This window comes from Stegostoma tigrinum, chromosome 19, assembly GCF_030684315.1.
Source record: "Stegostoma tigrinum isolate sSteTig4 chromosome 19, sSteTig4.hap1, whole genome shotgun sequence".
Classification (NCBI taxonomy): domain Eukaryota; kingdom Metazoa; phylum Chordata; class Chondrichthyes; order Orectolobiformes; family Stegostomatidae; genus Stegostoma; species Stegostoma tigrinum.
The window spans coordinates 48,611,558-48,636,747 of NC_081372.1; positions in this window are offsets into that span (position 1 = coordinate 48,611,558).

Here is a 25,190-nt window from a genome sequence, read left to right on the forward strand (position 1 = left end):
GCTCATTCTCCTTTGCACAGCCATTCACCTCCTGTGGAGCTCCCAGGAATGAACAGCAAGCTCTGGTAAAAATAAGTGCATAGCTATGTTAAGCCTCATTGGGGTCTCACACTAGAAGTTAAGCCTCTCTATTCCCAGAATTATCACAAAAGTTAAAGATTTCTAAAAGCATGGAGAATTCCCCAATTTTTCTCTCTTTTAGACTCATGTTAACAGAAAGCATAGATAAGGTTTCAGTACTTAACAAGAATTATTGTGTAATACAGATAAATAGACCCAAGTTACAGGCAAAGAATTATGAATGATCAGTGTATAACACTTAATTAATATATCTAACTTATTAACTAATCCCCTTATAAATGTGCCTTTATGCAGATAGACACAGACAAGAAAAAAAAACATGGGCGTTATGGCAAACTTTTGTCACCAATTTGTTCTTGTTTACAGGGTTAGTGAAATACATCTTGTGCTGATCAGTACACTATTTCCCAATCTTCCTTTTCTGGTTGCTTTTTCTGGTTTGCAGGAGGCTTGGATGACAGGGTGACTGTTTCACACTTTTAAATAGGTCTCTGACTTATTAGCAAAATGTCACAGCCCTAAGGTTTTAGAGCTGTAGATTTGTAGGTCGGGTTGTGGGTGTTGAGGTTGGTTGACTCACCGAGCTGATTCGTTGTTTTTCCTCATAGTCACAGCTGATAGTGACTGTTTCTCTTCAGGTTTAAAGTTGCTTTTACTTCAGTGGACAGGGAGACTTCCTGAACTGTTTTCATTCTGTTGGCTCCTCCCTGCCTTGTTTACAGCCTCAAGATGTTCAGCTACCTGAGAACTAATCACATAGTTGTTGGCAGTCAAGAGGCTTTTGTCATCAATGACTAGTCACTAGTCTACAGACAAATCACCTACTTTTTGCCATTTAATCTCCACTTGTACAAGCCATTGTTTTTACTTTCCCCTGCTTCTGCTTGAACTGGCTTTCAAGAATATACAGTAATCCTTCAGCAATCTTTGGTTTCAAAACAGTTCTTTGTCCATTTCAGTCCACTATTAAGGATAGAATAAACTTCAGGTAAAAAGACAAGGCATGCATGCCAAAAACCAGAAATCAAATTTTACTTTATTATTGTGAAAATAACCTTTTTAGACTCATAGAATGAAGCGACCTGCATGAACCAATTTAACACCTTTGACCATTCAAAACTGCAGCCACTGTTAAAACATAGGAAATGTAATAGCCAATCTTTGTGCAGAAATTGCCACGCAAAGCAATGAGTTAATTGACCAGCCCATCAGTCTATACTGACATTTAATGTTTGTTAAAGAATAAATATTAGTGAGAACACCCCTGTTGAAAATATCATTTAGAAATGGTTTGCACGAGAGTTGATGGATGCACAGTTTAGCACTTTAAGGACAATAAATGCTAGCCTTGCCACTGACTCGAGGCTTCTGAGTATGAATAAAAAGAAACAAAATAAGAAAAATCACACATCCAATGGTGCAGCACTTTTAAGTGTGTGTGCTTGAATTATCTAGGACTTCAACTTACAAGTTTCTAACATACAGGCAAAGTACTGACTTCCGCCACCTAACAGTTTCTGCTTATAAAAAAATGCAGCATTTCATCACTAAAGTTCAACAGTAGGAAGGTGCCCAGAACTGGCATTGCTCACTAATGCACTGGGTGAGATATTGGAACTGACAAACCCATTTGATACTTGGATGAGCAATGACATTGATCCATTTTCTGGCAGAGTGCTCAGTTAGGACATGTTTTCTGGGAAAGGATTTTTAGTTCGGAAGATGCAACTCAACAAACACAATTCAAACTGTTGACATCTGCAAAGGATATTGCTATTCTGTGACCTATTTGTCTGTCCTAGGAATACAGTGCAAACTGCCATAAGCAGAAAAAATGAGGAGCTGTTCCTGGGCACTTATTTAAAAGATCTAAACATTAATGTGCAACACAGAGCCATTTACAAGTGATCTATCTTTAGTCTCTGCCAGCAGAGACCATAAACCAAGGTAGTTAGAGCAAAGCAAAAGTACAGTATGTATACAATTATTCTTTTCCAAATATCTTGCATTTTATTAAAAAAAGTATGCACTATCATTTATAGATACAAGTTATGCAAATTATCCAAATATATTATCACAAAGAAAATTATCACTTATTAGTAAACAGTGCATTGACGCATGTCTGTTCCACTTTCTTCAGTCTCTGCAATGCACGTGCAGTTTCAAATTACATGGAGTAGGTCTCTGAATAGCACACACATTTTTACTGCTGATATCCATTGATATCTGCTTACGTTCCTTTTGAGGGACTGTTGTTCTCATAGTGGGGTGAGTTTTGTTGCAAAGATAACTATTGGCACTGTACTGATCCATTTCTATTGCTGGGTTTCAGTGGGCCTCTGGAACAAATGGTCATTTTATGCTTTGTGGCAGGTAATAAAATCATTTCTTCTAGATACACTGCCTGCAGAAATGGGAAGGACTTCTCTAGTTGTATGTAGATACCTGTGATGATATATTGAGTCCTTAACATTAAACATACACGATTAAAGTGACACAGCTGTACGCAGGTCCTGTTCTGCCACATGGGGACATTTTGTTGAGAGCCTGGAACACTTGCACTCACTGGTTTCCCAACCCTGTCACTGACCTGGATGTTCCATCCAAGTGTAACTTGCCTTTCTGTTATTTCACCTTGAGTTTGTCATTTATGCCCATTACTACTTCTGCTTTCATTTTCTTGCCATTGGAAGTGTAGATTCAGTGCACTGTATCATTAGTCTTTGTACTGTTTGCTGAGGTGCATTTTATTGGGTGCATTTCAAGGATAATCTTGCATAAGTCTACATTGGATCAATTCAATTCTTTTTGATTCCTTTGGTAATTTTCACTGCTGCCTCAGTGTTTCCATTTGACTGGCGATTGTGTCAAGGTTTTATAAGGTGTTCGATTTTTCAATCATCTGTGAAGTGCCTGAATGTATTGAATGTCATTTTCGTTCTGGAATGCTGTAATGATTGAAGTCTAACTTTCAGACGTTCTATACATGGCCAAGTGGCAGCTGCCAAAAAAATTGGATGTTCTAAATTAATGCACAGCCAGCGAAACTAGGCCTGACGGAAAATTACCAAACTGAATTAAACAGCAGGCAGCAGGTATTGATTACAGAAGAGTGGAAACCAAGTTCAAAGAGATGACAAAGAATCAAGGGGAACTAGTTACATATAACCTTTGAGAAGTGTTGATCAGATGTTCTGGCATTTTGACTGCCTGAATATGTGTACCTTACACCTCCCAGCATTACAACATTGAAGGGGATTGGCATGATCCCATTGGATGATTTGAACTCAGATCATGGCCCCATGGCCAAATCCCACAAATCATTCTGGAAGGTCGGGAGCAAGAGGGCATACGCCTGCACACAAGCATGTCAGTGGCATCTCAATGAAGACTTGACATGATCCAACAGTGGGTCTCCGATTAGCTGGAGACAAAGTGAGTGACAGAGGGAGAGACAAAGAGAGAAAGTGAGAAAAGATTCTCCCTGACATGTGAGATCTACCTTCGATGAAAGGGAGCCAGCCCTGCATCAGAGACAAAGGGTGTTCCATCAGCCCAGGTCAAACACATGGATTGTGGCAGGTAGTATCCTTTCTCAACAGATAAAGTGAGAGTAAATATCATGGGAATTTTGGAAATGCTTACATGGAGCTTTTACTAAGGCATCTTTTGATAATAAAATCAAATTGAACTGCAAACTCAATCCTCTGTCCCTTTGTCTGCCTCATCAACAAGATGATTGGATAAAGTGATTTTAATAGATAAACTTGTCAAGGTGTCCAAAACACAGACAATATATAAGTTCACTGGTAGTCACGGATGTCAGCTGCTCTGACTCCCAATAGTCAGGATATTAGTTGAGCCTGATGAGGTAATCTGTTTTTGTGAGGTTGAAGAGGTCCACTCCAAGCTACATTCATGGTGTTTCTGGGATGTTAGGCATCACCAGCAGTTCTTTGGCTTGCCTGACTTGGTATTTATTACAAGCAGTGCACTGGTTGATGTGGTGCTTTTATCTCATTGCTCATTGTGGGCCCGTTGATCATTTCCCTCTTCTTCTCTAGATTAGGCTCGATCCTTGCTAGGTTGTGAAGTTGTGCTACTTTTATCTCATGACCTTGGTGATAATAATTCTGATTCCTTTGTACAAGATGCAGTCTTGGACTGTGACCTCTTCTTTGTCTGCCCAATACTTCCTACAGCAGGGAGTTGTGTCCTTGATGCTTTCAGCATCCTCTCTCACAGCACATGCTCAGTTTCATCTTGTTGGGGATTTTTTTTGTTGGCCAAGATGCTTCTCTAGCAGATTCAATGTTTCACTATGTTGATCATTTCCAGAGCACGTCTTTTGCTTCTCATTGAATATGGAAGACTTCACGCCGTGTCTTAGTAACTTCAATTTTCTTCATAAGGGATGCTGCTCCCATCAATGTACAACTACTTGTGTGTTGCATCCATCCACATCTTTGCAAATATATTGAAGCAAATAGAAGCAGTTTGTCACAGATGGCTTGTAATTGAACTCCCCTGATCCTTTACGCCTCTCAAAATGGTATTGAGTAAGATGTTCACAACTACAGGCAACAGTTAGCACTCTTTCTCAATCTGAGCAAAGAATCATTTGGTTTGCATTAATCTTCTAGATTCTGCATAAGGCTTGCTCCAAATCCTATCTCACTGGCATCGCACTGTGAGATGACTTCCTCATTGCTACCATAACACTTCAACAATGGTGTTATTAACAAAAGTTGTTTGATTCTAGTCAAATCTGCTCCTTGTTCCAATACCACAACACATACTTAGCAGTGAGCTCGCTTATATATTTCACCACAGTTATAAATCAGGCAGGAATTTTGATGAATGTTTCACAAATTCTTAAGGTCTTGGCGAAAATCTGTGTCTCAGGTTGTAGATTGCTTGTTTGCTTGCTCACCAAGGCGAATGTTCCATGGTGTGTGGATGTTTTGTTACTGTTCTAGGCAACATCATCAGTGTGACATCTCATCAAAGCTTTGGTGTTCTGCTCCATTCTGAATTTATATGACCCTCTGGCGTGATGGGTTTTGCAATTTTCTGTCTGTTTTTCAGCAGCAGTCTGTATACGGGATCAATTTCTATGTGTTTGTTAATGGAGTTCAGCATTGAGAAACAGGCCTCCAGAAAAGTCCTCGCATGCCCCACTTTGTCCCAGTGAACTGATGGCCTTCATAGTCTGTGTGTATAATGATAAGTGAGTATTGGGTGTGTCCTTTTGCTTCCAGCTGGTGTTTGGATATCCTGGTAGTCAATTTCCTCCCTATTTGTCCAAAGTAATGTTTATTGCACTCGCTGCATGGGATTGTGTACATCACATTAGTGTTTGATAGCATTTTGATTCAGTGTTGATGTAGGTTTGTGTGTTACCATGATCCAAGCAGCATTAGGTTGTCATTTCCGACATATTGTTGATGTAGGGTAGAGTTACTAGCGTCTTCTGTTGTACCTTGACCTCTGACTGTGGTTTGTTTTGTAGGCATTGACTTTTTGGGTATCCGTTGTTGGTAGATACTTTGTGCAGGTGCTCGTCTTCCATTTTCTGGAGTTCTGGGGTGTTGCAGTATTATATGGCTCGTTTAAATAGTGTCATGATGCAGCTCTGTTTGTGTGCGGTAGGGTGGCTGCTATTGATGTTCAGGATTTGTTCCATGTGTGTGGCCTTCCTGTACACTCAAGTCTGACCTTCAAAGCACTGCATATCTTTTCTAATACATTAAATTTTACTTGTACACATTTTAGACTTACTTCAGCTGAGCAGAGTGGACTTTGCTTAGTATCTAGAGACCATATAACATTTGACAAGTCTTTAATGATTCTCACAAACTGCATACCAAGGCTATTATTTTAAGAAATGAGAAGTTAGAAACGCCTCTGCCTTTGGCATTAAGAAATCAATTATAAAACAACCAATATTTTATTTTGACTCCACTTTTATAGTTCACGGATTTACATATGACTGCACCTTTATTTGGATTAATGAAGCTTGCTAAGTAAAAGAAATCAATGTGTTAGTTACTGGATACTTTAAAATAAACTGATCAAGAGAAATTAGGAGTTCGTTTAAAAGTTTTGGATTGCATTTTTTTTAATCTGTAGTTTTATCATGTAAGACACAGACAGGCAAAGCCTAAAGTCACAGGGCTTCCTCTCATTGGTGCTAACTCTCTCAGCACTAATTGCCTGAAATCAAGCAAAGGATTGCAGCATTTCCAGCTGAAGTTATAGGCATCGTAAAACAAGTATCCATGATTCTTAGTTTTCTTTTTTAAACAAAAAAGTCATGCTGGAAGATGGCCCTGCCCACAAAACCAGGCATGTCAAGCAAATTGAATTCATCGTTATTGTTAGATTTTACTAATTGTGTCAGTTTGGACACAAGAATGTTCTAAATATGGATCTTCTTAAGCTCCCAGGACATGGGTTTTAAAACCTTTAAAAATGTTATTTCCAGCATACCACTTATATTTGTTTATTATTTACTCTACATGAATATATTTAATAAATGATACTGTACAGTTCTTATAAAGTCATTCAAATTCGTAACAATTAGATTATTTGCGTGCGGTGCTCTAGGAAATCTTTTTAAATATTTACTTTTTCTGATGAATGGCGTATATTTGTATTAATCAAAATGCACCCAAGTTAATGCTCATAAATATATCAAAGAACATTTTTAAAGTAGAAACATTTAAATAAAGACTACATTCTAAACTTCATGTTAATGACAGATTTTATATTTAATGATATATAATTTATGCTCAGTTCTCCAAATCACAAATTTCAGTTCCTAATTCTTTTGAGTGAAATGAATTAAACTGTATTAGGTTATTTGATGGTAACCTGTTGATGAAAACAATTGACATGTTCATTTCAGCACGCTATATATTAACTCCAGTGATTGGCATCCTGTTTCTTTAAGATGGATAGCTTTAGTGATAAAATCAACATTTTTTCCTTATCGTAGCACCCCTACAAAAGGCAGTATTGAACCTTTGCTCTTGTAAACGTCATATCTGGGAGATGAAGGTAAGTGCAATTGTTACAAAAATCCAAGACTTTGATTCCAGAGAATGGCAATATATGCTCAATTCAGGATGGTGTACCACTTTGGAGGAGTAGTTACAGTTGACAGTGACACAACAGAAACTGCTACCATTGATCTTTGAGTTAACAGAGGTGATGTTTTTGGCAGTTACTTTCAAAGAAATTTGCTGCACTGCAGCATGTAAAAAGAGCATATTGTAATGATGCTAGAAGACATGCAAGGCTAAGCTGATAAAATGGGTGCTGATCAAGTAGATGAATTAACCTACTCAAAAAGGGACCTCCTTTACACATGGAGTTGCATGGTTGGCAGGTCTTTGTGCTGTTTTTATTGATTCTGATGTCAAACCAGCTACTGAGGGAAGGAAAAGGCTCCCATCCTTTACTCTCTGCTTGTTCCAGAGACAGTTAAGCACTTCACCGTAAGTGCCAGTTCAAAATTACACAGTCAACTCCTATGTTGCTTGGATCCAATTTTATTTTTTTTGTTATACAGTTCAATGTTTCCCTCTAGATTACATGGTGGATGGAAAATATGGGGATATATTCTGTATTCAAGATATTAGGTATCCTCACCCACTTAAATCATTAGCTATGAAAATTGGCTCTTAAAGCATCACTTTTAGAAACTTCTATTCTTTTCCTTGTTTGTACATACTCCTGCATTAACAACTGTTTGCATTAAACAGGTAGAAAGGCAAATCACCTATGAGGCTTGATCAATGATCTTCATGAGCTGTGTTCTGGTAAGCATATTCTAATGCTTTCTATCCCTGGGCTATCATTTACATAATGATGCACATTACACAGTTTTTTTTATTCTTGACACGTGAGAATCATTGGTTAATCCAGTATTAATACCCATCCCTAACTGCCCTGAAGAAGGTATTAATAAGCTGTTTTCTTGATCTGCTGCATCACCACAGTGTTGTCCAGAAGGGAGTTTGGATTTGGAACACAATGAAAGAAAATGACTGACAAGCTGTCACTGTGCTGCTTGTAAACTATACAGAAGTTGCTTCACCCAGTCCCAAGATTCTGCCATTTTCTTAACAATAATAAATCTATGCATCTCCTAGAGTTATAGAAGCATACAGCATGGAAATAGGCCCTTCAGTCCAACTCGTCCATACCAACCAAGTTTTCAACAAAACTCGTCCCACTTGTCTGCATTTGGCCCATATCCCTCTAAATCCTTTCCATTCATGAACTTGTCCAAACTGCTTTTAAATGTTGTAACTGTATCTACACCCACTGCTTCCTCTGGCGGTTCTTCCACATGCGAACCACACTCTGTGTGAAAATGTTGCCCCTCAGGTCCCTTTCAAATCTTTCGCCTATCGCCTTAAAAATTTCTAGTTTTCAACTCCCTCACTATATTGCTATTCATTTTATCTGTGTTCCTCATGATATTTGTGGCAATTGACCTGGTAAAACACAAACTCTACATTATTAATGTTTAATTTAGGACCTGACTTCAGTAGAATCTGAACACTTCTGAAGTCTGGTGGCACTGTTGGGGTCAGGCTTGATGACCTGTTTTGCAGTTAAATTTTTAACAAAATTTGGAATCACAATGAAAAAGGAAAAGACTGTGATCAACACGATGGCAGTCAGTCATGAGGAATCTAAACTTAACATTTTGAAAAATCTGAATCATTTACCAAAATAAAATTGAATTTCTCTTCAACCTTCCAACAAAGGAATTGAAAGACATTGCTGACAAGCAATATTTTTATCTATGTATCAAGAAAAGCAACAGGTGCTACTTATCATCTTGTTTTAGAGATAAAATAGAGCAGTTTACAATTATAAGGAAGTCTTTTCTTTATGTGTTAATAGGATGAGTGTGTCACTGACCAGGTGGCATTTATTGCCCATCCCTAATTGCCCAGAGAGCAGTTAAGAGTCAACCACTTTGCTATGGATCTGGAGTCACATGTGGGCCAGACCAGTTTAGGATGACAGTTTCCTTCCCTAAAGGACATGAGTGAACCAGATGGGTTTTTCCTGACAATCAGCAATGGATTCATGGTTATCATTAGATTCTTAACTCCAGGCTTTTTAATGAATTCAAATTCCACCATCTGCTGTGGCAGGATTTGAACTTAGGTCCCCAGACCATTACCTGGGACTTTGGATTAACATCCCAGTGATAATACCACTAGGCCATCACCTCCCCAAGAATGACAAATTTCCTGAAATATGCTTCACAATGTAGTTTGCCTTGATGGGTTTTGGAAAATAAAAAGGGAATACGACTGCATGCTTCAGAAAATGAATGGTACTTGCTAGAAATTCCTGAAAATGGAACATGTTCAGAATGGATGGGTATAGTTTACAGCTCACCTCAACTCTCCAAGAAAGGAAATACACAGTCAAGTCCAACGTAGCACTATTAATGGGGAGGTGACAGTCAGAAGGAAGATAAACTTCAGAGAGTAACAGGTTTTCTGAACCAGTGGGATGCAATTTAACTTATGTTTAACAAGCCATTTAGTTGCCTGTGAGAATGAATAAGGTAATTGCTGAGACACAGATAGGGAGTTCCATGTCGGCTGTGTGGTTAATATCATTTATTTTGGCATTTGGAATTTGATCTAGTAAGAGTGGGCTTTATCTATCTAACTTTTGGAGCGCTGATTTTAAAGCATGCGCCAGACAGTGCATGGCTGAGATTCTCTTGGACTGATAAAGGAAAGCTGTTGATCTGTGAGAGTACCAAACGTTGAAATCAAAGCAAAGCACTGTGGATGCTGTAAATCTGAAAAAAAAACAAATTTCTAGAGGAAAACATCACATCTGGCTGCTTCTGAAGAGAGAAAAGCAGGGTTAATCTTTCGGGTCCAGTGAGCAGTTTTGAAGTTCTCATGTTGCCATTGTTAAAACTAACTTTATATTCCAGATGTATCAATTTACTTTAAGTTTAACCAGCGGTCATGCTGAGATTTGAAGTCATGTGCCCAGGGTCTTAGCTTAACCATGGGCCTCTGTTCAGTGAGATGATCATTATAGAATCATCCCTCCTAGCTTCTGATGATAACTGCTTCTTAGTCTGTAACACTGAGGTAGACTTGAATGTAGCAGTGAACAACAATCAAGGGGAAACTGACTTAAACAACAACACTCCAAGATTCAACTGATCATAGCCTCTTGGATGGGAAGACAAAGGATTGTACAGTCTCAGTAGATCAGCCAATAGTCCAGTCATCTCCATGAGATGCATTCAATGAATTCGAAGGACGATTAAAAAGGAAATGCAACTGGCAAAGGGAGGAAATATGATTAAAATAGCATTTAACATAAAAGGAAAATCACATCTAAATCATAAAGTCTGCTATGAGCATTAAAATAGTAAGCAGGTAAAGTCTGGGGTCAGATATTCTGGGGACAAAGAAGCACATTCCAAGGCTAGAAGTAGAGATTTTAGAGGTAATGCATGAAACTATGTACTGGAAAGGTTGACTATGCTCAGAATAAATAATATTCCTGCTCCAGATAGCTTGCAAACAGGTTGCTAAAGGAAGTGCAAGCAGAAATAATAGCATGGTTTGTCGTAATGCTCCAGTTTTCTTCACCTACGGGGGGGTACGGAGGATGAGAGAATAATATTGATGAAATGTACCCTTGGTGGTTTTCTATCCATGGGTCAGCCTCTACTGCTTGTATGAGCCACCTTCACTTGTAGAGAGATTTTCAGTGACTGAAGCAGAACTTGGGTGATGTGCCAAATATGGCAGTATAATGATGTGTGAAGGCTGTGAGAGGTGTGTGCATAACCTTCATGATTGTAAGGTGTACAACTTTAATGAAACTGTTACGGTGAGTCCTGCGTGTCATCACATGGTGTTGGGTAAGTCACAGGAGTGTGGTGTATTAAGCTGAATGAGAAATGTGTAGTCTGGTGAATGAAAGAAATGATGTGCAGATATAGTCACGCATTTTTGATGTATGTTTCATGCAGACATCAGTGCTAGCATTGTTACATACTCCTCCTTAGTAACTCTGTACTGTTGTTAGTATTTACACTTTTATCCTTAGAAGCTGTTGGCTTGACTGGGTGACTAACCCTCTCAGCCTCCAACAACCCTAAGTTTATCCTTATCCTAGGTGAGGCTGTCTGAATCTCTTTCATGCTGCACCATTTTTTTTATTTACAAGTGTTCATGAGGTTTCTGAATGCACTTCTCTAGTGGAGCCTCTAAGGCCTCTTCTGTCCTTACAGGCAGCCTCCCACATCGCTACACTGCTTTCTTCAGCTGATCCCAGAATAAATGTTTCTAACATCATTGAACTATCTCCAAAGAGGCAGGTATTCATTACCAAGTCACCCTTTATTTACACGTGGAGAGTCTTTGACACTGATTCTCCATCCTCAGAGCAAGCTCTCAGAGTGAATAGGACGTCTCACCTCTGTTCTTACCTTTCAGCCAGGGCTCCCTGATTGGACCAGATTGACAGTTCTAAACAGGGAACTCGCATTCTCTAAGGTCCACCTGGCTGACCTTGTTACAGGCACTACAGCCATCAGTTATGTATTCTATAGACCAGAATTCTGACCACACAAGAGAGGTCACTCAGTTTTTTTGTGGTTGTGCTGCACAAGCTACAGATATCACACTCTGGCCATTCACAACACTTGCTTCCTGCTGCTATTCCTTTCACAGGTTATTCTTAATATTTTCTGCACATATCCCAACCGTCATCAGAAGCGTGGCTTCCATCTGGGCTGTACCTCCTAGTGATTGGGTGAGTCTAGTATCATGTCATTTAGTCTAGAAGCCTTCTCCATTCCTTACCTCTCACTGAGTTTTCAAGTCTCCAAAGACAGGGTGTGAAGGTTAAACTGGAATCTAACCTTTAATATTACAAGCTTATGTTTACAGAAATAGACAATACAAACATGAACTTCCTAATATAATTGACACAGATTTGTCTGTACCTGTTTTTGTAGGAGGACTTTGAAATTCCCAACTAATGCAGATGAAATGCGAAGAACAAAGAACAATTAATATATCATTAACTCTGGGATGATTAAAAGCAATTAACCAGCAGGTGGCGGTGTACTGCTGATTTTCCACTTTACCAAGATGGTGCATTTAAAAAGGGAAGTCTCCATGGAGCATATAGTTACTTGGAAGCACCACTTATTCCTCAAAAGCATTTCAGGAACATCTGGACTGAACAGGAGAATGTATTGAACTGGAGTCACTCACGGGTGTGTTGGCATTGTACACATGAAAAGAGGCATTAAATACTCCACCCACATCTATCCAGATACTGAGCTGAGAGCTGAGACTGGGAACAGCATAACTGCACAGGAAGACTTGGGATGCAGAGTTCGTCACCTTCCTGACTCACTCCAATTAAGCCCAGGGAGGGAGGGTTCGAGAATAGCCTTCCCAACTGGATGCCAACTAAAACTCTTAGGTTGCTATTTGGGCTCATTATGCCCCCAACACTGGTATACAATCAGCAATGGGATGGGGAGGGCTGCATGCTACATAGACAATGAACGGTAATGGCCTTACCGTGATGGAATAGCAGTCTCTCCATTCTGGGCAGTGGTAAATACCGAGAGACCAGGAGGAAAACACCCCCTTGCCCTGTACACCGAGGCCCCTTGCTGTGCTGAAGTCTCATTGTTTGGACTCCCACAATCACACTGCAGGTACCTGCATTCTGGGGTTAGGTAACAATCCTCATCCTTAGGCCTGTTGCAGTAGGGGCAGTGGCCACTATCGCAGGTGAATCACTGGCAGCTTTAGGGGCAACATGGAAAATATCCCCCAGCTGAAGCCAGGAGCCCTGACAGCAGCCAGAGACTGCTTGATTGGGATTTAAGCCCATTGAGGCTCCCTGAAATAGTCATGGTAACATTGTACTGGGCTTCTCCTTGTCTTAACTATTAAATTCCACCCAAGGTGGGAAGTTGAATTCTGTGTCATTCCAATTACAAAATTGCAACAAAAAAAACATGGAGGTACATGAATTTCACTGCTTCTAAATCTGAGGAAGGCAGAAACTTTCCTGAAGAATAACTGTGATTGTTGGTTTAGCAACAAGTATACAAGGGAGAGCTTAGCATTTCTTAACGTTTCTGAAGTAACAGAAGCTGTAGCTCAGCACAAACATCAAATCACCCAACAGAACATGTGTGCAGAGTATCAGACACTCACACGGGCCTGCGGATGTAGTACATTTTGGCATTTTGAAAATGCATCTGTTGCTTAGATTTCGGAGGGCAAATCACAACATTGCTTTAAGGCCTGCCAGCACTTTGTTGTTTAATGCATTCTAGATAAAATAGCAATGTTGCCACATATTTCTGTACATCTGCCAGGTCTCAATAATCAACATATGGCCACAAGGAAAAACAGAGGGAAAGTGCCAAAATCCAATTAGATGACTAGAGCTGCTCTCATTTAAAATCACTTTTCTTACCTTTGTTATATCCATAATGTTTGTCGCATGATATTTACAGACAATCCGTTGGAAGAGTAAAGGATGTTGACCAAACTTCTGCATGGGCGACATTTTTTACTGCATCGAATTGGACTCTTCAGCCCAACCGATACACGCTGTCCAGTTTTCATAAGTAATCTAGTCCCATTTGCCTGGTCAGTTAAACACATTTAAGGGTGAGTTAGACTGATTCTTGATTAGTAGGGTTTGCAGAATGGGCAGGAAAATGGATATGAGGAATGTGGGAACAGCCACGATCCTATTGAATGGGGAAGCAGGCTCAAGGATCCAAAGGGCCTATTATTTCTTGTAGATGTTAAGGTCTTCTGAATTTGTTGCTGCTTTTTCACAATAAAATACTTGTGAGGATGAGTCTGATACAAGTTGAGTAATTTTATTCTTCAGAAAATATTGTACAATACAGAAAATGCCCAAAACTCTAATAGTCCAGGGGTAGGTGTCAAAAGACACACTCTGCGTTTACACGGAACATGCTCATTAATATTGACATACAGCGACTTTGAAGATGCAACAGTCAAAACTGCTACCAGACAGGTCTTTGAGATGGGTAAAAATAAAAACAAAGAGTTGAAAATGCCAAAAAACAGAAACAAAAGCTAAAGGAATCCTGCAGGTATGGCAACATCTGTTGAAAGAAGAGCACAGTTAATGTTTCAACCCTTCATCACTGGACTGGAAATGTTAACTCTGTTTTTCTCTTGACAGGTACAGCCAGGCCTGCTGAGTTCCTCCAGCACTTTCTGTTTTTTTTCTCTCAAAAGGACAATGCAATGCACTTTAACACACTAACCCTGTTCGATTCTCCTTTGGCTTGTCCATAAACAATTAAACGGTGGCTCAGTGGTTAGCACTGCAGCCTCACAGTGCCAGGGACCTGGGTTCGATTCCAGCTGTCTGTGTGGAGTTTGCATATTCTCCCCGTGTCTGCGTGGGTTTCCTCCGGGTGCTCCGGTTTCCTCCCACAATCCAAAGATGTGCAGGTTAGGTGGATCGGCCGTGCTAAATTGCCCGTAGTGTTTCGGGGGATGGGTCTGGGTGGGATGCTTCAAAGGGCGATGTGGACTTGTTGGGCCGAAGGGCCTGTTTCCACACTGTAGGGAATCAAATCTAATCTAAAGAGCTTGGTGCAAGACAGCTCATGTTAAACATAGCTTGTGTTAATTTGCAAGAAATAAATTTGGAACACGAAGGAAGCTACTATAACTCTTGCTCAAGAGCACAGAAATTGATGGGTTTTAATCTATTTGCTTTAAATTTAAATACCATTGCCCAACAACTTCACTGATCTTGATCAATTGTGCAGTCTTGATTCCCTATTTTAACATCTGCAACCAAGCTTTGAACAATGTGATGACAATCTGGCTCGTGAGTTACATTTGTATGCATTTGCAAGTCACTCATACCTAACCTCGCCCCATTGATTGGCATTTTCTATTCTCCCTTGCACCGGAGAGAAACTAGGCAGTGACAATTCCCAACATGAGAGTGAGACCAGGTCTGTGACACATCCAACTCATTGCTTGTTTTTCTGGGTTTCCATCTTGGACACCAGTACCTAACATCTCAAGCACAGATGATAGTCAGTAATTGCCCACACCCTCCCTTCATTTAGATTAGCACTTGACACATACTAGCCTCACCACATCATCATGGCACACTCTGATTCACTTACAATACAGTCCTCCACTTTAATGCTGCACTTTGCAGGGCAACAGGACATTTCATTACAATGCTGCTGCTGGGGCACTCTCACACAGGGTAAAGCAACCATCTCATGGGCTAGACCAGGGTACACACCAGGCACCCATGTTTCAGAGATAATGGGAACTGCAGATGCTGGAGAATCCAAGACAACAAAATGTGAGGCTGGATGAACACAGCAGGCCAAGCAGCATCTCAGGAGCACAAAAGCTGACGTTTTGGGCCTAGACCCTTCATCAGAGAGCTCTCTGATGAAGGGTCTAAGCCCGAAATGTCAGCTTTTGTGCTCCTGAGATGCTGCTTGGCCTGCTGTGTTCGTCCAGCCTCACATTTTGTTGTCAGGCACCCATGTTTGCTGCCTTTTCGTTCAGTCATTTTGAACTAAATTGGATAGTCATGGTATCTCTGCCTTGACTTACCTTTCTTGCCTTTCAATCAGAGCTTAGTGGCTCATAGTACGTCTGTTTTGCCTTGCTGTTTAGCACAAACATAAATCCAGGCAGCTTGTTATGGTTGTCAGCAGTGATCAGGAAAGTATAATATACTCGAAGATAACTGTATTTAAACAGAGTTCAAAGCCAAACATTTAACGTGAGTTTAATTTTAGCTAACCACACTCCATAAAACTCACCCCCCGTGGATACTAGCTCCCTATATTTATGCAACCAATTCTGACCCAAATACCCTTAATTAATATATCTAGGACATTTTTCCTTGTTCCATTAGATTTCAGGCATCACTTCAGACCTTATTCAATGATAACATACCGCACAAAAATATATCAATGATACATCTGCGTCATGTGCCAGCAGCAAACACAGCAACCACATTGCATGTGCCTTCAAGAAAATGGTTTCAAAGTGTAAGGGGTGTAGTCCTCTGTCAGGATAAGGGAGACTGCCTTCAGCCAAGGGGTCCTGGCACATCATGTCGACAATAACTTGTGAAGTCCATCACGGTTTGGACGTGGTCAGTTGGCCACTTGTGGTATCCAGGATCAGGGGGCTCTACAGTCTGGTGAGTGGGTCTTTGTTAGTTCTGTAGATAAAGCTCAGAAAATCTGGGGATTCCTGTTCAGTAATTCTGGAAGCTGCATAGATTGCAATCAGGAGTCTGTTTATTCATGAGTCAGAGCTGTCTGTAGAAGTCTGTCATTGACTAGGCCTGAGTCTGTCATGAGTTGTGTCCACTGAAAGACAGAAGGTGTTATCAGGGGACACTGCTATGGGAAGCTGGAGTGCAGAATGGTTAATGATTATGGAGGGGGTAAGTCAAAATATAAGGATGGGAGATAATAGAGTATTGTGGGAGAGGTGTCATTGATGATGGCTACCATCATAATATCAATGGTGGGACAGTGCACTGCAATGTCTGGCAAGACTGTGTTGTATGACAGTGATGAACAATTAAATAAAGGATTAATAGGGATCATAAGAAAATCAATGCCTAAGGGTTAAGGAGAGGGCAACGAAGAAGAGAAAATGAGGAGATGCTAAGAACTACTAATGCTGTAGTCTGAGACAACAAGGTGTCGAGCTGGACAAACACAGCAGGCCAAGCAGCATCAGAGGAACAGGAAAGCTGATGTTTCGGTTGGGACCCTTGTACAGAAATAGGGGAGGGGAAGCGGGCTCTAAAATAGGTAGAGAGCCAGGGGAGTGATGATAGAAGGTGGATAGTGGAGCAGATAAGTGGAGAGAAGACGGACAGGTCATGGAGGCTGTGGAGGAAGAGGTGGAGGATAGATCCAGTGTAGCTGTGGAAGAGGGATTGCTCCTTGCATTTCCCCACCTCAGTGATCCCCGCACTCCCCACTAGCCCCACTACACCCAGCACCTTCCCCTGCAACCGCAGGAGGTGCCACACCTGCCCCTACACCTCCCCCCCTCACTTCCATCCCAGGCCCCAAGAAAACCTTCCACATTAAACAGATGCTCACCTGCACATCCGCTAAAGTGCTATATTGTATCTGCTGTTCCCGATGCGGCCTCCTCTACATCGGGGAGACAAAACAGAGGCTCGAAGACTGCTTTGTAGAACACCTATGCTCAGATCACAACAAAGTTGTGAACAACTTCAACTCATCCTCCCAATCCCTGGCATTGTCCAGTGTCACAATGATGCTACCCAGAAACTGGAGAAACTGCACCTCATATTCCACCTTGGAAACGTACAACCCAATGGTCTCAATGTGGACTTTACTAACTTCAAAATCCCCCCACCTCCTGACATCTTCCGAAGACCAGCACTCCCTTCTCATCCCCACCTCATTGACTTGTCCATCTTCTCTCCCACCTATACAGTCCTCCCACCTTACTAACCAATCCCCACCACCACCAAGCTATAATCACCTTTACTAGCTTCATCCCTGCCTCCATGACCTGTCCGTCTTCTCTCCCACATACCCACTCCACTATCTACCGGTGCCCCCTCCTCTCACTATTTGTTTCAGAGCCTTCTTCCCCTCCCCCAATTCCAAAGAAGGGCCCCAACTTAAAACATCAGCTTTCTGGCTTCTCTGATGCAGACTGGCCTGCTGTGTTCATTCAGCTCCACATTGTGTTATCTTAGAGAAAATGAGGAGTTTGGCAGTCATCAGTGAGAGGCTGAGTATGTGAGTCACTCTGTGACCGGTTTTATCTTCCATTCTCTTTCTAATAACAAATGCACAATGGAAATAAAAATTGTGTTACCGAGGAGCAACGGTGTCTCTGATGTCACCGTAGGCTCATTGAAACCATTTCCATTAGATCCAGGCACAACTGCTCTGATCAACTCTGTGGTAGTTGTACTAAGAGCACTCACATGAATGGATGAGAAATACAGGCTGGAAGCTCAGATCAGAATGAACCTGCAGTTGTTGTGAATTGGCAGCCTACAGTGGAGGAGGAAATGCCCTCAAGATGCAAGAAAGATGCAGGAGACCCACAGACAACTATCTTCCATGGAATGCTGTGCAGATGAGAGATGAGAGAGATGGACACTACACTCTGTCGAGAGGTGGAGTTCAGAATGTCATGTCATTATGTTCAGAATTTCTGTAATTCTATCCTTTCCTTCTCTGGGACCATCAAGGGACAAAGGATTGCCCCTGAACATCAGGCTTCCAAGCAGATCATGTCGGGGATTTCACACTTGTAACCATCTGGAAAAAAAAATGCTTCTTGGTTCTCGGAATCTCTGCTCGGACAACTGGGATGATGGTCCAAAGTTATAGAACGGATGACAGGGATCAGTGTTGTGCTACTTAAGAACTTGAGGATGTTCTTCAGACAGAACAGCAATTTCAGCATCATAAAGCATTGTAGCATTGTTCAAAGCAATGCAGGATGAACTTCCTTGTGAACATATTTCAAAGGAACTAAGTTTTTTATTCACCCATGGTCTGTGTGGGTGTTGTTGGCTGTGTCAGCAATTATTCTCTGATCCTGATTTCCCATCAGAAGGTGAGCTGTCTCCTTGAACCACTGCAGCCCGTCTGTAGTAGTCAGACCCACAATGTCAGTAGGAAGGGATTTCTAGGATTTTGACCAAGCAATCCTGAGGGTACAGCAAAATATTTCCAAGTCAGGTTGGTGAATGGCTTAGAGGGTAACATGCGGATGGTAGTGTTCCTAGAGATCTGCTGCCTTTTATCCTTCTAGATGGGAGTAGTTGCCAATTTGTAAGGTGTTCTCAAAGGGTATTCGGTGAATTTCTGCAGTACATCTAACACATAGTGCACACTGCAGTGAGCAAACACATTTGTGGATATGGTGTCAATAAAGCAGACTGGTTGTCCTGGATAGTGTCAAATTTCTCAAGCATTGTTTGAATTGCACCCTTCCAGATGAGTAAGGACAATGCCATCATAGTCTTGACTTGTGTCTTGTAGATGATGGACAGGCCTAGGTGAGTTACTCACCACTAGACTCCTAGCCTCTGGCCTGCTCTTGAAACCACAGCACATGGTGCGTCCAGTTGAGTTTCGAGTCAATGATAACCTCTAGGATGTTGGTAGTGGAGGATTCAGTAATAGTAACCCCACTGAATGTTTAGTGACAGTGTTTAGATTGTCTCTTCGTAAAGGTGGCCATTGCCTGGCACTTTTGTGTTATTTTCCAGTTCAAACCTGAATATTGAACAGATCGTATTGCATATGAACACGGACTGCTTCAGTATCTGAGGAATCATGAATGGTGCTGGACATTGTACAATCATCAGCAAACATTTTCACTTCTGACCTTATGATGAAGGAAAGATCATTGATAGTGTATCTGAAGATGTTTGAGCCTAGAAACATACCCTGAGGAACTCTTGCAGAGATGCCCTAAAGCTGAGGTGACTGACCTCCAACAATAACAACCTTCTTCACATGTGTCAGGTATGACTCCAGTCAACGGAGATTTTATTCCACGATTCCCATTGATTCTAGAGTTACTGGGTTCCTTGATGCTACACTTGTTTGAATGTAGATGATGTGAAGGACAGTCACTCTCACCTCACCTGTAGAATTCAGCTCTTTTGTTCATGTTTGAACCAAGGCTGTAATGAGGTCCTGAGATGAGTAGCCCTAGCGGAACCCAAACTGGGCGTCTCTGAACAGCTTATTCCTGAGCAGGTGCTGCTTGATAGCACTGCTGATAACAGCTTCCATCACTTTACTGATCATTGAGAATAGACCACCGGAATGGTAATTGGCCAGGTTTTTGTGCACAGAACATACATGGGCAATTTGCCACACTGTTGGCTAGATTCCAGTGTTGTAGCTATACTGGAAGAGCCTGGCTAGGGAAGCAACAATTTCTGGAGCGCAATTCTTTAGCACTATTGCCAGAAAATTGTCAGGGCCCACAGCTTTTCCAGCAACAAGTGTCTCCAACCATTTCTGATATCATGTATAGTGAATTGAATTGGTGTGATCCTGGGGACGACTGGAGGAGGATGGGATGGATCATCCACTTGGCACTTCTGGCTACAGATTGCTGCGAATGCTTCGGCTTTATCTTTTGTACTCTTGTGCTGTGCTCTTCTATCATTAAGAATGGTGATGTTTATGAAGACTCCTCCTCTGTTGAGTTGTTTGATTGTCCAACACCATTCATGACTGGATGTGGAAGAACTTCAGATCTTAGACCTGATCAGTTTGTGGGATCACTAACCTCTGCTTATCAATTGCCACTTACGCTTTTTGGCATGCAAGTAATCCTGTTTTGTGGCTTCACCAGGTTGACATCTTATTTTTAGGTATGCCCGGTTCTGCTGCTGGCATGACCTCCTGCACTCTCCATTGACCCCCCTGGCTTGATGGTAATGGTTGAGTGGGGATATGCCAGTCCATAAGGTTAAAGATTGTATTGGAGTACAATTGTGCTGTTGATGGCCCATAGTGTTTCATAGTTGCCCAGTCTTAAGCTGCTAAATCTTCCCCATTTAGTGTTAGCGATAGTGCCATACAACACAATGGAGGTTATTCTTAATGCGAAGGCAGAACTTCATCTCCACAAGGACCGTGTGGTGGTCACTTTTACCAATACTGTCATGGACAGATGAATCTGCAGCCAGCAGATTGATAACTATGAGACAAGCATGTGTTTCTCTCTTGTCGGTTCCTTCACCATCCACCACAGACCCAGTCTATCAGCTATGTCTTGTAGGACCTGGACAACTCAATAAGCAGAGGCGCTGCCAAGCCACTCTTGCAGTTGTGCTACTCTTGGTCCTTCCTCTAATTGGTGATCAATGTTGAGGAGTATTGATTTATCATCTGAAGAGAGAGGACTGTACTTGGTAATCAGCAGGAAGTTTCCTTCCTCAAGTATAACCTGAAACCTTCATGGAGTTTTGAGTCATTGGTGAGGCCTCCCAGGGTAGGTCCCTCCTAACTGTATACCACTTTTCTACCACCTCTGCTGGGTCTGTCCTGCTGGTGGGACATTAGCCAGGGATGATGATGTGGTGTCTCTAACATTGTCTATAGGCTATAATTCTGTGCGAGCATGACTATATTAATCTGTCACTTGATTAGTCTGTGTGACAGCTCTCCCAATTATGGCCCTAGCCCTCAGATGTTAGTAAGGAGGACTTTGCAGTGTCGACAGGGCTATTTCTGCCATTGTCATTTCTGGTGCCAAGGTCATTGCCAGGCCTTCTGTTGAGTTTTGTTTCTTTAATGAGGCTTTGTAGCCATTGATAAAACTGAATAGCTTGCTAGGCTATTTCAGAGGGTAGTTGAGAATCAACCACACTGCAGTGGTTTTAGAGTCACACATAGGCCAGACAAGGTGAGGATGGCAGATTTCCTTCCCTGAAAGACATTAATGAGCCAGATTGGGTTATTCCAATGATCCACAATGATTTCATGGTGATCAGTCATATCTTACTTTCAGGTATTTGTATTGAATTCAAATTCCACCATCTGATAAAAGCATTATGACAAGCAACTCTTTCATTTAATGATGTTCAGGCTTCAGATCTTCTATCAGAAAGATTCCTCCAACAGCGTCAAAGTCTCTTTCTTTCTTGTTCATGGTGGCCACTCAAATTCCTTTCAATTTCTTTACTAGAAAGAACAGGAAGGCAACCAGTGGAAATGAAATGAAACCTTTGCATTACGGTCAAAAGGCTTGCAATGTGCCGTGAGGAGAAGGTAAAGTAATTCACCTTTGTGGTCTCTCATCCAATCATGTGGGCGTTGAAATCCAGACCTTAGCTGCTGCTTTTACTTCAGAGGATTACTAAATCACAACAATCCACCCAGAATAAAAACACGTTGCATTGTACAACAAGCTTTTAAGTCTTTTCATATCCGCAATTGCAAAGTCCACACTAAACAATTCAGCAGTATTTAGGCAGTGCACCTCAAATGTAAATAAAAACCAAAAGAACTGCAAATACTGTAAATCAGGAGCAAAAACAGAAGTTGCTGGAAAAGCTCAGCAGATCTGGCAGCGTCTAAGGAAGAGTCACCGGTGCCAGACCTGCTGAGCTTTTCCAGCAACTTCTGTTTTTGCATCTCAAACCTAAATTGTATAACTTTGGATTGAATTTCAGGATGACCTCTTGCTATTTCATATTGTTGTTATTTTTTTCTGAGCTGAGGGGGAGAAAAAAATGGCATTGCTCCCTTTATGTAAGACTTGAAAAAGATAAATGACTGAGCCTTTTGGGTTTGATTTCCAGAGGATTGATGTCTGCAAGCCTCACTCAACAATCAATCTCACGCCCAAGCCAACAGGATGAAAGCAAGCTGATTTTTCATTCGAGACAGAAATTCTCTCTCCTTGTATGTCATATATATGTAAGGCTGGCCAAACATGACTTGTTTTCATCCTCCACATCATTTGGTCTTGTCTCTTGGAGCTAAGACTGTCTAATTAAATTCTCAACTTTGCAGTAGCTTTCTCCTATTTTTGCAGTTTTACATTGCTACCTTTAGTCTCCCTGCATTGAGGGTTTCTGAATAACAAAACAGACGGAATAATATGAACTGAAGGCATCGATGATGGCCTGATTAATTATTAAATAAATGTACTGCCTGTTTAGATTTTTTTCGTAAGGATATGTAGTCAGAAGATCTTATTAATGTCAGCGGGTAAAACAAAGGAAAGAATTTCATTCTCTGATTCAGCCATCCATGTCCCTTTGAGCATAGAAAGCTGTTGAGATCTTCTGATCTGCGCAGTTGGCAAACAGTCTGTGACAGAATATGACTAGACTGATAATGGTCATATTACTGGGAATACAGCCGACATTAGCATTCAGGATTTGAGTTACAGACAAAAGGTGCCAGCTATTAAAATGAATCCTGCAGCTCTTGCCACAATAAATGATGACTTTAACGACTTTTAATAATGTCATTAAGAGAGACACGTGAAAAAAAATTAATCATTCTCTCCAAAACAACAATCCTACTGGATTTCCTACATTTAATGGACTGCGAGAAATAGGCTTTTAAGTGATGAACTCATTTGGATCTGAATTGTTTCATGCCATCTTTTTCTGACCAATTTTTCCAATCCCTGGCCATCTTGACCAGACTCGTTGGGGTGGCATTGCTCGGTTTTCTCCTGAAATTCATTTAAAAGCTGTGGGCATTCACTGGCTAGATAAGGATTTATTGTCCAACCCTGATTGCCAGGATGGCAGTTAGGAGTCAATAATATTGCTGTGGGTATGGAGTCGGATGTCGGTCAGACTGGATAAGGGTAGTAGATGTCCTCTAAAGGCCATAAGTGAACCAGATAGTTTTATGTGACAATTGATGGGGTTATATAGTCACTGATAAACTAGCTTTCTTTCTCCCCAGTGATTGTTAAATTCACATTTTACCAACTCCCATGGTAGGATTCAAACTTGGGTCGTCGGAACATTAACCTGGGATTCTGGATTATTAGTTTAATGACATTATTACCATGCCATCCACCTTTCTGCATGGGATGCCAGTAGTATTTCACTCAAATGTCCAGATGCCTCAGCAATGAACAAGCTATTTGGCTTTGGTAAGCTAGCGAGCTTTGAGAAGATTTGTAGCTCAGGTTGAGGTTCTGGATGTGAGTTTGCTCACTGAGCCGGCAGGTTAGTTTTCAGACGTTTCATCACCATTCTAGGTAACATCATCAGTGAGCCTCCGGTGAAGCGCTGGTGTTATGTCCCGCTTTCTATTTATCTGTTTAGGTTTCCTTGGGTTGGTCATGTCATTTTCTGCATTGGTGATGTCATTTCCTGTTCTTTTTCTCAGAGGATGGTAGATGGGCTCCATATCAATGTGTTTGTTGATGGATGATTTGGTAAGCTTCATATCTGATTCAGCTGTTATCCTGTCCTTATTTCAGCTTCCCAGCAGAGTTTCCTGGAAGACAGTCAGAAGCAGAGACTCGAACGGACACATGTTTTTCAAGCCTCAGGACGCGAGTCCTTTCTAACATAGCTGCTGATTAACACATAGATATTAATTTAAAAATCTGCTTCTGAATTGATCCACGGCCAATTGGTGATTAAATGCACCATCTCATGTAGTATTGCAAACCAGACTATTCAATTCCTGATCTGTTTTGCATTACTGATCATACCCAAGTAAGTGGAAAGGGCTTACCAAAGACTTTGGTGCTAGTAAACTCAGAAAGGGAAAATAAATAATCTCCAATGCTGGCTTGCTGAAAAATTAGAAAGTGGATATGTGTGTATGCGTGCATGTGCCCATGTGTATGCATGTATGTACAATGTGTGCATGCATGAACCCATGCATGTAAGTGTGTGTATGCACGTATATACATGTGTGTATATGCGTATGTAAAATGAGTCTATCTGTGTATGTTCATACATATAAGTGCAGATGGAAGTACGTATGTATGTATATTCATATATGTAAAATGTGTATATGCAAGTATGTGTGCATTTATATGTGTATATACATGTGCATATACATGTATGTACAATGTGTGTGTATGTATGTATGTGTACGTGGATGTAAAGTGCATGTATGTGCATGCTTGTATGTTTGTAATCCCAATTAAGCATTAACCTCCTCACATTCACTGACAAACATCCATGGGATGTAAAGTCTGAGATGCTGCAAGTTCTTGTGGAATAATTGCAAAGTAGCATCAATAAGATCTTCAGGATGAAAGACAAAAAAGTTGGGAAGAGTGTGGAGAAAAGCAAAATACAGGAACTCTCAGGTCCTGAAATCCTTAATGCTTTAATTAATGAATTCTAAACTGATTCATCTGAAACATCACAACTCACCATTTCAAGAAACACCAATCGATTTCAAATAAAAAGATTAACAGCTCCAGTGATGGAGGGGAAATTTCAAACAACATGTTAAGCAGTCATCCACTTGTATTTCTGGGAGCAATCTT